The following is a 12292-nucleotide window of genomic DNA, read 5'->3' as shown; positions in this document are numbered from 1 at the left end:
AATGGACTTCATCAAAATATAAATAGAATGCTCGAGGTTGGTAGGTATGGAATACCTCCACAGGTGCATTATGGCACAGTCCAAAAGACCTTTAAGAAATTACCTATTTTATTTTGACAAACAGTCCCTGGCAAGTAATTAGGACTAGAAGACCAAACAAAAGGAAGCCAAGTAATCATGTAACTTGAGCTTCCCATCATGAACCAGGTTTTATCTAATTCATAAAGTACTAACCAGCTGTACCCAGTACTGCCACTCTCTTATCAAGATGGGGGCCACAAAATGCTCCAGTATGTTGTTTCCCCATAGAATCAACAACTCACAAAATCTAGTAGAGCCATCTTCCTCAAAACTCCAGTTTTAGGATTGTAGTAACTAGGTATGTGCCAAATTAAGAAAATGCACTTTGAAGAAAGGCAGGCAAAGCTTGTAGCACCCTTGCTAGCCCATCCACCTCCTCAGCCCAATGTGGAGTCAACCTGGACTCCTGCTGTGGGTCCCTATTTCTGTCCCTCAGGGAGCAGAGTAGCTCCTTTGCACATACTGGGGCACCTGTATGCCAGTACCAATCTATCAAGTGGAAGCCTGAAAGACTGCATGAGGAAACTTTTCTCTGGCCAGCCCTCCCAGAATTTCTTCTGCAGGAAGATGCAGCTTGCAGAGGAAAAGCAATATAAAAAATAATTAAGGCAAAGAAGCCAGGGACAGAGGATTATCTGCATTATGTCATACAAGAGAGCGCCCAGGAGGGGGTGAAAGTCTTTTTCATAGGGAGTAAAAGGGGCATTCGCATTCTTGTAAATAGAGGAATCCTTAAAGGTGCAATCAAGTACAAGCCCAGGACAAGAAGCAGGTTCCACCCCAGGCTCAGATAAGACAGAGGGAACCCTGCACTTCGCATTCCCCTCAGGATGATCTTGATAAGAAAGTTGAGTTCAAGGAAATCACTAGCCAAAGCAGAATCAATTTACACAAATACGGAAAGATGCTTTTTGTTTTGATTTGTTTTTGTTAGTACCTAGCACTCAAGGAAATCTGGTATATCATTAACTGGATACAAACTTAAGGAACAGACTGCTCAGGGACTAAATTCCAGAGTTAACATTTAAAATATTAAAACATATAGTGTACAATTAAAGATTAGAAGAGAAACAAAGAAACTGGAAACAATGGCCCATCCAAAGAAACAAGACAAAAATCCAGAAACCATCAATAAAGAATACCAGACTTCGGACATACCAGACAAAGACTTTAAAAAAATGATCTTCAATCCTCAAAAAGATAAAAGAAAACATGAAGAAAAAACTAAAGGTTATGAAAAAAAACACTGAATGAATAATGAAATCTCAATATAGTGAGAGAAATTTTGAAAAGGAGTCAAACAAAATTATCAGAGCTGAAGACCACAATAACCAAAATGAAAAATTCCCTAGAGGGTTTCACCATCAGATTAGGGCTGGCAGGAAAAAGAATCAATGATCTTCAGAACACAACTGAAATTACTCAGGAGAAAAAAGAATTTCAAAAAAAGCAAACTGAGCCTAAGAGAGTCGTGAGACATGATCAACCATTATAATAGTCCCAGAAAGAAAAAAAAGAGGGAAGGAGACAGAAGGAATACCCAAAGAAATTAATGGTAGAAAACTTACCAAACTTAACAAAAGACAAGAAATTCAACAAACCCCTAACAGGTTAAACTCAAAGAGAACCATACCCAGACACATCGTAATCAAACTTTCAAATGACAAGCACAAGAGAGAGTTCTTAAAGTTGCAAGAGAAAAGCAAAGTGTTATGGTAAAAGGAGTCCCAATAAGATTAAATGCCGATTTCTCATTAGAGATCATGGAAGCAAGAAGTCAATGGGACAAAATATTTAAAGCACTGAATGAAAACAACTGTCAACCAAGAATTTTACATTCAGCGAGGTTTTCTTACAAAACTGAGGTAGAGATTAAAGACATTCCCAGACACACAAAAGCTGAGGTAGCTTGATACCAGTAGACATGCCCTATAAACAATGCTAAAGGGAGTTTTTCAAACTAAAAGGAATTAGACAGTGAATTGAAGTGCCATAAAGAAATAAAGACCTCCAGGAAAAGGAGTCATATGGATCATTATAAATGACAATACTACTGTTTTGTACTTTTTTTTTATTAACAAAAAAAAAAAGAAATTAACACATTTAGAAATCATACCATTCTACATATGGAATCAGTAATTCTTAACATCATCACATAGATGCATGATCATCGTTTCTTAGTACATTTGCATTGGTTTAGAGGAACTAGCAACACAACAGAAAAAGATATAGAATGTTAATATAGAGAAAAGAAATAAAAGTAGTAATAATAGTAAAAAAAACAAAAAACAAAAAAAAAACCCCTATAGCTCAGATGCAGCTTCATTCAGTGTTTTAACATGATTAATTTACAATTAGGTATTATTGTGCTGTCCATTTTTGAGTTTTTATATCTAGTCCTGCTGCACAGTCTGTATCCCTTCAGCTCCAATTACCCATTATCTTACCCTGTTTCTAACTCCTGCTGGACTCTGTTACCAATGACATATTTCAAGTTTATTCTCGAATGTCCGTTCACATCAGTGGGACCATACAGTATTTGTCCTTTAGTTTTTGGCTGGACTCACTCAGCATAATGTTCTCTAGGTCCATCCATGTTATTACATGCTTCATAAGTTTATCCTGTCTTAAAACTGCATAATATTCCATCGTATGTATATACCACAGTTTGTTTAGCCACTCATCTGTTGATGGAAATTTTGGCTGTTTCCATCTCTTTGCAATTGTAAATAACGCTGCTATAAACATTGGTGTGCAAATGTCCGTTTGTGTCTTTGCCCTTAAGTCCTTTGAGTAGATTCCTAGCAATGGTATTGCTGGGTCGTATGGCAATTCTATATTCAGCTTTTTGAGGAACCGCCAAACTGCCTTCCACAGTGGTTGCACCATTTGACATTCCCACCAACAGTGGATAAGTGTGCCTCTTTCTCCGCATCCTCTCCAGCACTTGTCATTTTCTGTTTTGTTGATAATGGCCATTCTGGTGGGTGTGAGATGATATCTCATTGTGGTTTTGATTTGCATTTCTCTAATGGCCAGGGACATTGAGCATCTCTTCATGCGCCTCTTGGCCATCCATATTTCCTCTTCTGGTAGGTGTCTGTTCAAGTCTTTTTCCATTTTGTAATTGGGTTGGCTGTCTTTTTGTTGTTGAGTTGAACAATCTCTTTATAAATTCTGGATACTAGACCTTTATCTGATATGTCATTTCCAAATATTATCTCCCATTGTGTAGGCTGTCTTTCTACTTTCTTGATGAAGTTCTTTGATGCACAAAAGTGTTTAATTTTGAGGAGCTCCCATTTCTTTCTTTCTTTCTTCAGTGCTCTTGCTTTAGGTTTAAGGTCCATAGAACCGCCTCCAGTTGTAAGATTCATGATATCTCCCTACCTTTTCCTCTAACTGTTTTATGGTCTTAGACCTAATGTTTAGATCTTTGATCCATTTTGAGTTAACTTTTGTATAAGGTGTGAGATACGGGTCTTCTTTCATTCTTTTACATATGGATATCCAGTTCTCTAGGCACCATTTATTGAAGAGACTGTTCTGTCCCAGGTGAGTTGGCTTGACTGCCTTATCAAAGATCAAATGTCCATAGATGAGAGGGTCTATATCTGAGCACTCTATTCGATTCCATTGGTCGATATATCTATCTTTATGCCAATACCATGCTGTTTTGACCACTGTGGCTTCATAATATGCCTTAAAGTCCGGCATCGCGAGACCTCCAGCTTCGTTTTTTTCCCTCAAGATGTTTTTAGCAATTCGGGGCAACCTGCCCTTCCAGATAAATTTGCTTATTGGTTTTTCTAATTCTGAAAAATAAGTTGTTGGGATTTTTGATTGGTATTGCATTGAATCTGTAGATCAGTTTAGGTAGGATTGACATCTTAATTATATTTAGTCTTCCAATTCATGGACACGGTATGCCCTTCCATCTATTTAGGTGTTCTGTGATTTCTTTTAGCAGTTTTTTGTAGTTTTCTTTATATAGGTTTTTTGTCTCTTTAGTTAAATTTATTCCTAGGTATTATGTTTTGTATTTTTTGTTATGTAATGCCACTTTTTATTTCTTAGAGGTTTTAAAATGCAAATGTGTTAAAAGTAATGATAAAGCTATGGTTTTGAACATACAATGTATAAAGAAATGATATTTAACAAGTACAACAAAAGTAGGGGAACACGGAGCACAGGTAGTTCTGTGGTAGAATGCTCACCTCCTGTGTAGGAGACCCAGGTTTGATTCCCGGACCATGTACCTACAAAAAGAAGGTAGGGGAACAGGGAGGTATAGGAACAGTGTAGGTGACATACTACTGAAGTTAAGCTGGTATCAATCAAGCACAATTGTTAAAATTTTAGGCTGTTAAATTTAAGTACCATGGTAATCACAAAGAAAATAGATGAAAAACATATACAGAAAGAAATGAGAAGGGTAAAAATCCAATAAATACGAAAGGCATTAATGAAGAATTGAGGGACATAGGTTTTGTTTTCTCTACAACCAGAACCTTAGTTCAGGGTGGGGAGGGGGATACACTTTGTTAGTTAGCATTTCATTCCCTTACAAGGCTTGCTTTTCTTATTGCTTTTGCTTAATCAATCATATTTTTCTTTGTATTATCTAATTATATTTACTACATAAGCTGCTTCTTTCTCAGGGCAAAATGGAGTGCTTTTGTTTTGATAGAGTATTCACCAATTTGAAAATTGTATCCTTTTGATAAACAAATGATCTCTATTTTTCTAAAAAGTAAAAAAAATTGAAGAACAAAAATGTTGTTGGATTTACAAAGAACAAACACAAAATGGCAGAAGAAAGTCCCGCCTTATCAGTAGTTACTTTAAATGTAAATGGATTAAATTTATTGGTCAAAAGGCAGAGATTGACAGAAAAGATAAAAAAAGGAGAAGTGGTAGGTCCTAAAGGCATGAGTAACTGACTCACTCTTAGTGTCTGCTCCCTTAACCTTCACTTATGGCTTCACAGGAGTTCACTAATACACGTCAATGGAGGAGGAAAAATTTTTGCAGACAGCCAGATATACTGGCACCAAATCAGAAGTATATTGCCGCAGCATTTCAGCCCCATGTCGAAATGTCCCTGAAAGACAGTGAGGGAGGGAGATCCTTTTGAAGGGTAGAATGTCAAGTTGCCCTTCAACTTTGGCTTTCTTCTTTGTGTAGAAGGCTGTCAGAGGCACTAATCCAAACCAAACAGCAGCAATTATTTTTCCCAAGTTAGAAACTTGGAAGGAAATCAGATTCCAGTGAGGTTTAAGGAAGAGGTCTGCAAGACAGACAGCTCAGGATGGGCCTGAGCATAAGGGTATTTGTGAACCCAAGCTCACCTGAAGACTCTCTCTGTAGAGGTGTTTTTTAATGAGGTGGACAAAATGACCTACTCTTGGCTCTTGATCTCTCTTCCTAGCCACCCAATGATGGCTCAAAGGAGATGCAAACAAAATGGACAAGGATTACACATGGATACATATAGATTTCCTCTCACCATTGCCATCTGATTACTTCAAGTGACCATTTAGAGAGAGTGCCCATTCTCTGCAAGGAGCAGAGAACACTGGGCCCCAACATGGCACCATTCCTGGTAGCAAGTCAGTTACATTATTCTCTGTATCCTGGAAGAACCAGCTAACTGTCCTCATTGAACAGACATTTTCTAGATATGAATTGCACTGGTTAGCATTCACTAATTTAGGAAATACACTCCATATAAAACTGCTTCTGATTCAAGGCTCAGAACCCTCAGAAAGTAAAGTTTGGGTCATGCTATCAGGTAAAGAATGCTGGTTGTCTAAGGTACTGAGGGCAAGAGAAGAGTGCGGCATAGGCTTGGAATACCAACCAAGACCTCAGGATGAGTTTCAAAAATGGAGAAAGGAAGACAAAAGTAGCTGTGCTATTTTCTTTCATATCCCCATTCTCATTCTATTTTTATATAAACCTTTTGGTAATAGTTTAACTTTATAATTTAATCCAGATGATACAAGTTATAAATATGGGGTTGTGATTAGAATTTGAGGATGAATAAACATTACCCATATTTGAATGCTTTGACTGATTAAACTAGGGCCTCCCCATTTGGGAATGTGACACCACATTTTCTCATAATTGAGTGATAACTGCTATTGGTTAAGAGCTGAAGTATGGAAAGGAAGCACATGGAAGACAAGTTTGGTGGCAGATACTATATACCAATTTCCAGTCCACTTCTACCTAGCTTTCCTGTTTTAAAGACTGTAACCTATAAACTGTATTTCCAAGATATCCTTAACAAAGAACAGACAATGGACCAGGTTTAGTCAAGCTGACAAATCTGAAAGATATTTAAATACAGAAGTGAACAACATCAGGGTGAGGCTACATGCAGGGAGATTAGAGAGTTTGGTTAGAACAATGGCAGAGACACCATGCTCTTCTGGGGCAACTACTCTGACCTTTCTGCATCATTGATCTTTGGCATCATTGATGCCAAGCAGCCCCACAAAGTGGTTGAACACTTTTCCTGGACATGTAGAACTTGGTTCTAAGACCTTTTCAGAGACTCTGTGAAAATCTATTATTCTCTATTACAATTCTTTCTGATTAGATACAGCGAAATCTGTATTTTGCAACTAAGAATCCTGACTTAATATAACCAATACATTTGCTTATTTTTTTTTTAACTAGTTTGAATTAATCTCAGAGTCAAAAAGAATTCTAAGACAAAAATTGAGGAGCAGAAATGGAATGTTCTAAAGACAGATCCTACATATATGGCACTGATTGAGTTAAGGTGGAACAGAAATCAGATCTGTAGGCAAGCATGGCAGTAGATGTGGCACAGGCTATAGTGAGATTTCTGCCAGAACAGTGCCATTGCGGGGTTAGGTATTGCTCTTGGCTATACTGCATTTATGAGTGAAGTATCTAAACCTCAATCCCTGGACCTCCTGGAGGGTCCAACATTCTGTAATAAATTCCATTCTGCATAAACTAGCTCACGCAATGGATTCTGTCCAATTATGGTAGCTAAGGTAGACTGGATTGCTCAATAGCCTTTCCATCTTCCTTTCAATTCACTTCTCCATATTGCAAAGGCTAGAAAGCCAAACAACATATTTGGCAGACACCCTCGTGATTTATTTCTGCCCATAAGATGGATGTGTACAAGACCTGAGAACTAAGTTAAGCGAGGATAGAGAGGTATCCATTTCACTGGACTAGAGCCAGCAAGCAGAAAATGATCTGCTAGAGGCTTCTTGATCTCAAGATGTTGGATGAGGTGGTGTGATTCTGGAGCAGAAGCAGTCAGAACAGCTTCCCACTTCCCTTATGGGGGAGAGGTGGGAGTTTACTTGGTGGACCATCTCTGTAAAACTGTTCTGAGGTCAGTTTACAACCCTTCCAATGAATTTAAGTATATAATTTCTAGAATTAAATCCCTTTCAGTTTAAAATAGCACATAAAATTTCTGTCATCTGTACCTGAAGCCTAAATGATTCAGCAGCTAAGAATTACCATGTGCTGAAAGGAGTCTCCATTGTAAGAGACCCAATTATATGTAGGAAGAAAAGTGCTGCTGTTTTGTACTTCGAACTTTTCAGGTTCCTTTTCATATTTTAGGTCCTGCTTCTGCTTAGGATATAGAAATCTGTAAGACAAAACTTCGAAAAGGTCAATTTACAAAACTATAACTTTTCTTGAGTTCATCAGAGAGCTAAAATCTAAATTATTTAGGAGCTGAATTCTAAAGGGTAAAAAGTCACACCAACAAGAGACAGAACTCATGAATAGTTCTGAGGCAGCACACAAAAGAAACAGGTTGCCATCATAAATGTGGGGAAGAAAAAAGCAACAAAATTTTACCAAATTATTAAAGCTTAAAGGTGGGCTAAGAAAACCATTTAGCATCCATGGAAGCTCTAAACACAAGGGGAATCCTCATATTCTTGCCACAGGTCTCTATCAGGTACTCACCAGAAAGAAGTGGGGCAAGGCAGGAAGGAAACACAAGAAAGTCCCAGCTGATGGTGATGTAATGGAAACTAGTATCTTTAGGAAACTATTGGTTTTTTGTTACTTTTTTTTTTTTTCGCATGGTCAGACATGGGGGCATTGAACCCAGGTCTTCAACATGGAAGGCAAGGACTCTGTCTGCTGAGCCACCATGGCCACCTGAAACTGTTGGTTTTTTCAAAGCAAAAAATGGTTACAATACATTGTAGGATTTAAAACATAGGCAAAAATAAAATATATAACAACAATAGCACAAGAATGGGAGGGGAAAAAAGAATGGAAGGGAAGAACTAGACGTATATTATTACATAGGTCTTACCTTCTATATGAAGTAGTATGTTATCTGAAGGTAGATTGTGATAAGTTAAAATGCATATTATAGACACTAGAAAAATAACTAAACAAATAAACCACAAAAAAACAAACAAGAAAACCACTAAACAAAGTATAAGCCAACAGTGGAGATAAAAATGGAATTTAAAAAATACTCAAAGGAAAAGAAGAAAAAGAACAAATGGGACAAATGAAAAGCTAATGGCAAGATGACAGATTTAAATCCCATATCAATAATTATATTAAATGTAAGGCATCTGAATAAACCGTCCAAATAAAAGGCAGAGATTATCAATTCGGTCCAAAAAAGGAAAAAAGACCCAACCATACGCTATCTCCACAAAATTCACTTTGGACAGACAGGATGAAAACAGAAGGACAGAAAAAAGATGTATCATGCAAATGATAAAGTAAAACTAGAGTGGTTCTCTATTAGGAGATAAATTAGACTGCACCACGAGGAATCACATCAGGAAATTCACAGGTGGGTATAGCCTAAAGATGTAAAGTCCAATTCATTACAGAACATAATCCTAAATGTTTATATATCTAGTAACAGAGCTTCATCATAAAAGCAGAAAAACTAACATAATTGAAAGGAAAAATAGAAAAATCCACATTTGTGGTTGGCCATTTTTAATACTTCTTGCTCAAAAATAAATAAAACAAGTAGACTTTAGAAAATCTGTAGGGTTACAGAAGACTTGAACAACACTATCAATAAACTTCACCTAAGTAGCATTTATAGAACACTCCACCTAACAGCAAAATATCCATTCTTTGCAAGCACACATGGAAAATTCACCATAATAGACCATACACTTGGTTCATGATCAATCAAATCTTGACAAATGTGAAATCTGTTTTTTTACAAAGTGTGTCTTCTGATCACAACAGAATTAAACTAGAATTTGATACCAGAAAGATATATGAAAGAAAAAATCCCCAAGTACCTGGAACCTAAGCAACATACTTCTAAATAATGGGTGAAAAAAAGAAATCACAAGGGAAATGGAAAATATTTTAGAGTGAATGAAAATGAAAATGCAACCTATCAAACTCTGCGAAATTCAGCTGAAGCACTGCACAGAAGGAGTCCACTGACCCTTTTCCACAGCCTTCAATCAGGCATTCACCAGGAAGAACTAGAGCCGAGCAAGAGAGAGTCTTCATTTGGTGGCGACGTGGGCAGGCACAATAATCATCAGTTGCCACTAGGGACCAGCCACCAAAATTGCTCGATTCCCTGATTCTTCTTCTCATACAAAGCAAAAGTCATCTACCACTATGATAGGATTGGAAATCCTAGTCCCAGATCCCGAGCTAAGGTCAGTAGCCCCTGACTAAGTAAAATCTATGTGCCCCCTGTAGTAGGGGCAGGAAATTTATTCCTATCCAAGAACCCCTGCCAGAACAAAGCACTACAAGGCAGAGTGTGGCTGCCACAAGGTAAATGGGGGAAGAGCAGAAATGTTGCAAAGTGCCAAGACACCTCTTATGTCCCAGCATGAACACTGCACTGAGTAACAAGCAACAGAATCCTACCACTGGGGGAAGGACACGAATGTAAAGAAAGGCTATTTCAAGGCCAGCTGAAAGCTGAGGTTGGAGCAGGAACACTAAACAAAAACCCTTCGGCGTTCCAAGCGCCATGTTAAGCATAATGTAGGAGTCTGAAGTCAATGATTGATGCATTGAAGGCAAATCGAGCACCCAGCACAACTGACTAGATGGATTCAACCTCCCACACTAATGGACTAAACAGAGAAGAGACATGCTTATTCAAAGTAAAAATACTATATAACTCAGTCTGTATTTTGTTTATATAAGATTTTCTTTATTCAATCAAAAAATCCAGGATATACAAAAAAGCAAAAAAATAAATGTTCCATTTTCAAGAAATAGTCAACAGACCCAGACCCCAGTATGGCTCAAATGTTGGAAATATCAGATAGGGAATTAAAATAACCATGATTAATAAATACATCAAGGATCTGGCTTAAAAGGTAGACAATCCAACACTGCAGGGTGTTGAAAATAGATGGTCATTCATATTTTAAAACTTTAGCTTATGTGTGAGACTAAAGTAAAAAATGCTTATTTGGTACAAAATTTATATTTTGACTAGTGCATTTCCTAATATAACTTATTTGGACAGCTTAACTGAACACTATAGTACATGGAACCTTGAGTAAGGCATGAGATTTTGTAGGTTTGTCCAGAGTGATGCCTCGATAAATCCCAGACTGATTTGAACACTGAATAAGAAAGTATTTGCAAAGTTCTCTTGGGGGAATGGTGAGAAAAAGGAAAAATTCAACTTCCCCCAAGTGGAGAATTCTTGATATTCTCACAAGCAGTGGGGACAACCAAAGCAATAGGCTGAGCCCCCAATCTTGGGGTTTGTTCATACGAAACTTAACCCCACAAAGGATAGGCTAAGCCTACTTAAAATTAGGCCTAAGAGTCACCCCCAAGAGAACCTCTTTTGTTGCTCAGATGTGGGCCCTCTCTCTTAGCCAACACGGCAAACAAACTCATTGTCCTCCCCCTCTCTACATGGGACATGACTCCCAGGGGTGTTAACCTTCCTGGCAACATGGGACAGAAATCCTAGAATGAGCTGGGACTCAGCATCAAGGAACTGAGAAAACCTTCTCCACCAAAAAGGAGAAGAGCGAAATGAGACAAAATAAAGTGTCAATGGCTGAGAGATTCCAAACAGAGTCGAGAGGTTATCCTGGAGGTTATTCTTATGCATTAAGTAGATATCACCTTGTTATTCAAGATGTAATAGAGAGGCTGGAGGGAACTGCCTGAAAATGTAGAGCCATACTCCAGTACCCATGTTTCTTGAAGATGATTGTATAATGATACAGTTTTCGCAATGAGACTGTGTGATTGTGAAAGCCTTGTGTCTGATGCTCCTTTTGTCCACGGTATGAACAAATGAGTGAAACATATGGATTAAAATTAAATAATAGGGGGAACAAATGTTAAAATAAATTTAGTAGATTGAAATGCTAGTGATCAATGAAAAGGAGGGTAAGGTATGCATGATTTTTTCCTGTCTTTTTATTTCTTTTTCTGAATTGATGCAAATATTCTAAGAAATGATCATGATGATGAATATACAACTATGTGATGATATAGTGAATTACTGATTATATATGTAGATAAGAATGTAAGGTAAGAATCATATGGTAAGAATGTTTGTTTTTGTATGTTGGTATGTTTAATAAATAAAAATAAATTTTAAAAAATAAATGAAATAAATAAATAAAAGGTGGACAATCTGTATGAACAAATGGAGAGTTCAACAAGGAGATGAAAAATACTTAAAAGAATAAAATGCACATGCTAGAAAAGAAAAGCAGTCTATCATATTTGAAGAATTCCTTCAACAAATTTACCAGTAGACAGGACACAGCAAAGACAGTGCATCCAAAAGCTATGGGGCAATATGATGTGATCTAATAAATGTATAATTGCAGTCCCACCAAGAAGAGAGAGAATAGAGAAGAAAAAAGGAGTAAATGGTTGTAAGTTCTCTAAAATCAATGGAAAACAGCAAATCATAGATCTAGTAATCTCAGAGATCTGCAAACAGAATAATTACAAAGAAAAACACATCCAGTCATTATAGTAAAACTGCTAAAAATCAAAAGTAAAGAGAAAATTTTGAAGACAGTAAAAGAAAGTTTACACACTTAGGAAATTCTCAGCAGAAACTATGTAAACTACTGTGTGAGATTAATGTCACAGGTCAATATATAGAAGGTACAGATTGGGAGAAAATGTGACAAAGAACCTGAATCCAAAATTATAATATAAAGAATGTACTGTCAAAATCAACAATAAG

At 37.1% G+C, this 12292-nt stretch overlaps 1 protein-coding gene across 6 annotated transcripts in view; it reads right to left on the bottom strand.

Annotated features, from left to right (window-relative positions):
• Positions 1-12292, bottom strand: part of MTA3 (metastasis associated 1 family member 3) — a 218975-nt gene that overhangs the window by 44960 nt on the left and 161723 nt on the right. The window lies entirely within an intron of this gene.

Source organism: Tamandua tetradactyla, chromosome 17, assembly GCF_023851605.1.
Source record: "Tamandua tetradactyla isolate mTamTet1 chromosome 17, mTamTet1.pri, whole genome shotgun sequence".
In the NCBI taxonomy this organism is placed as follows: domain Eukaryota; kingdom Metazoa; phylum Chordata; class Mammalia; order Pilosa; family Myrmecophagidae; genus Tamandua; species Tamandua tetradactyla.
This window is presented reverse-complemented; position numbering and strand designations above follow the sequence as displayed.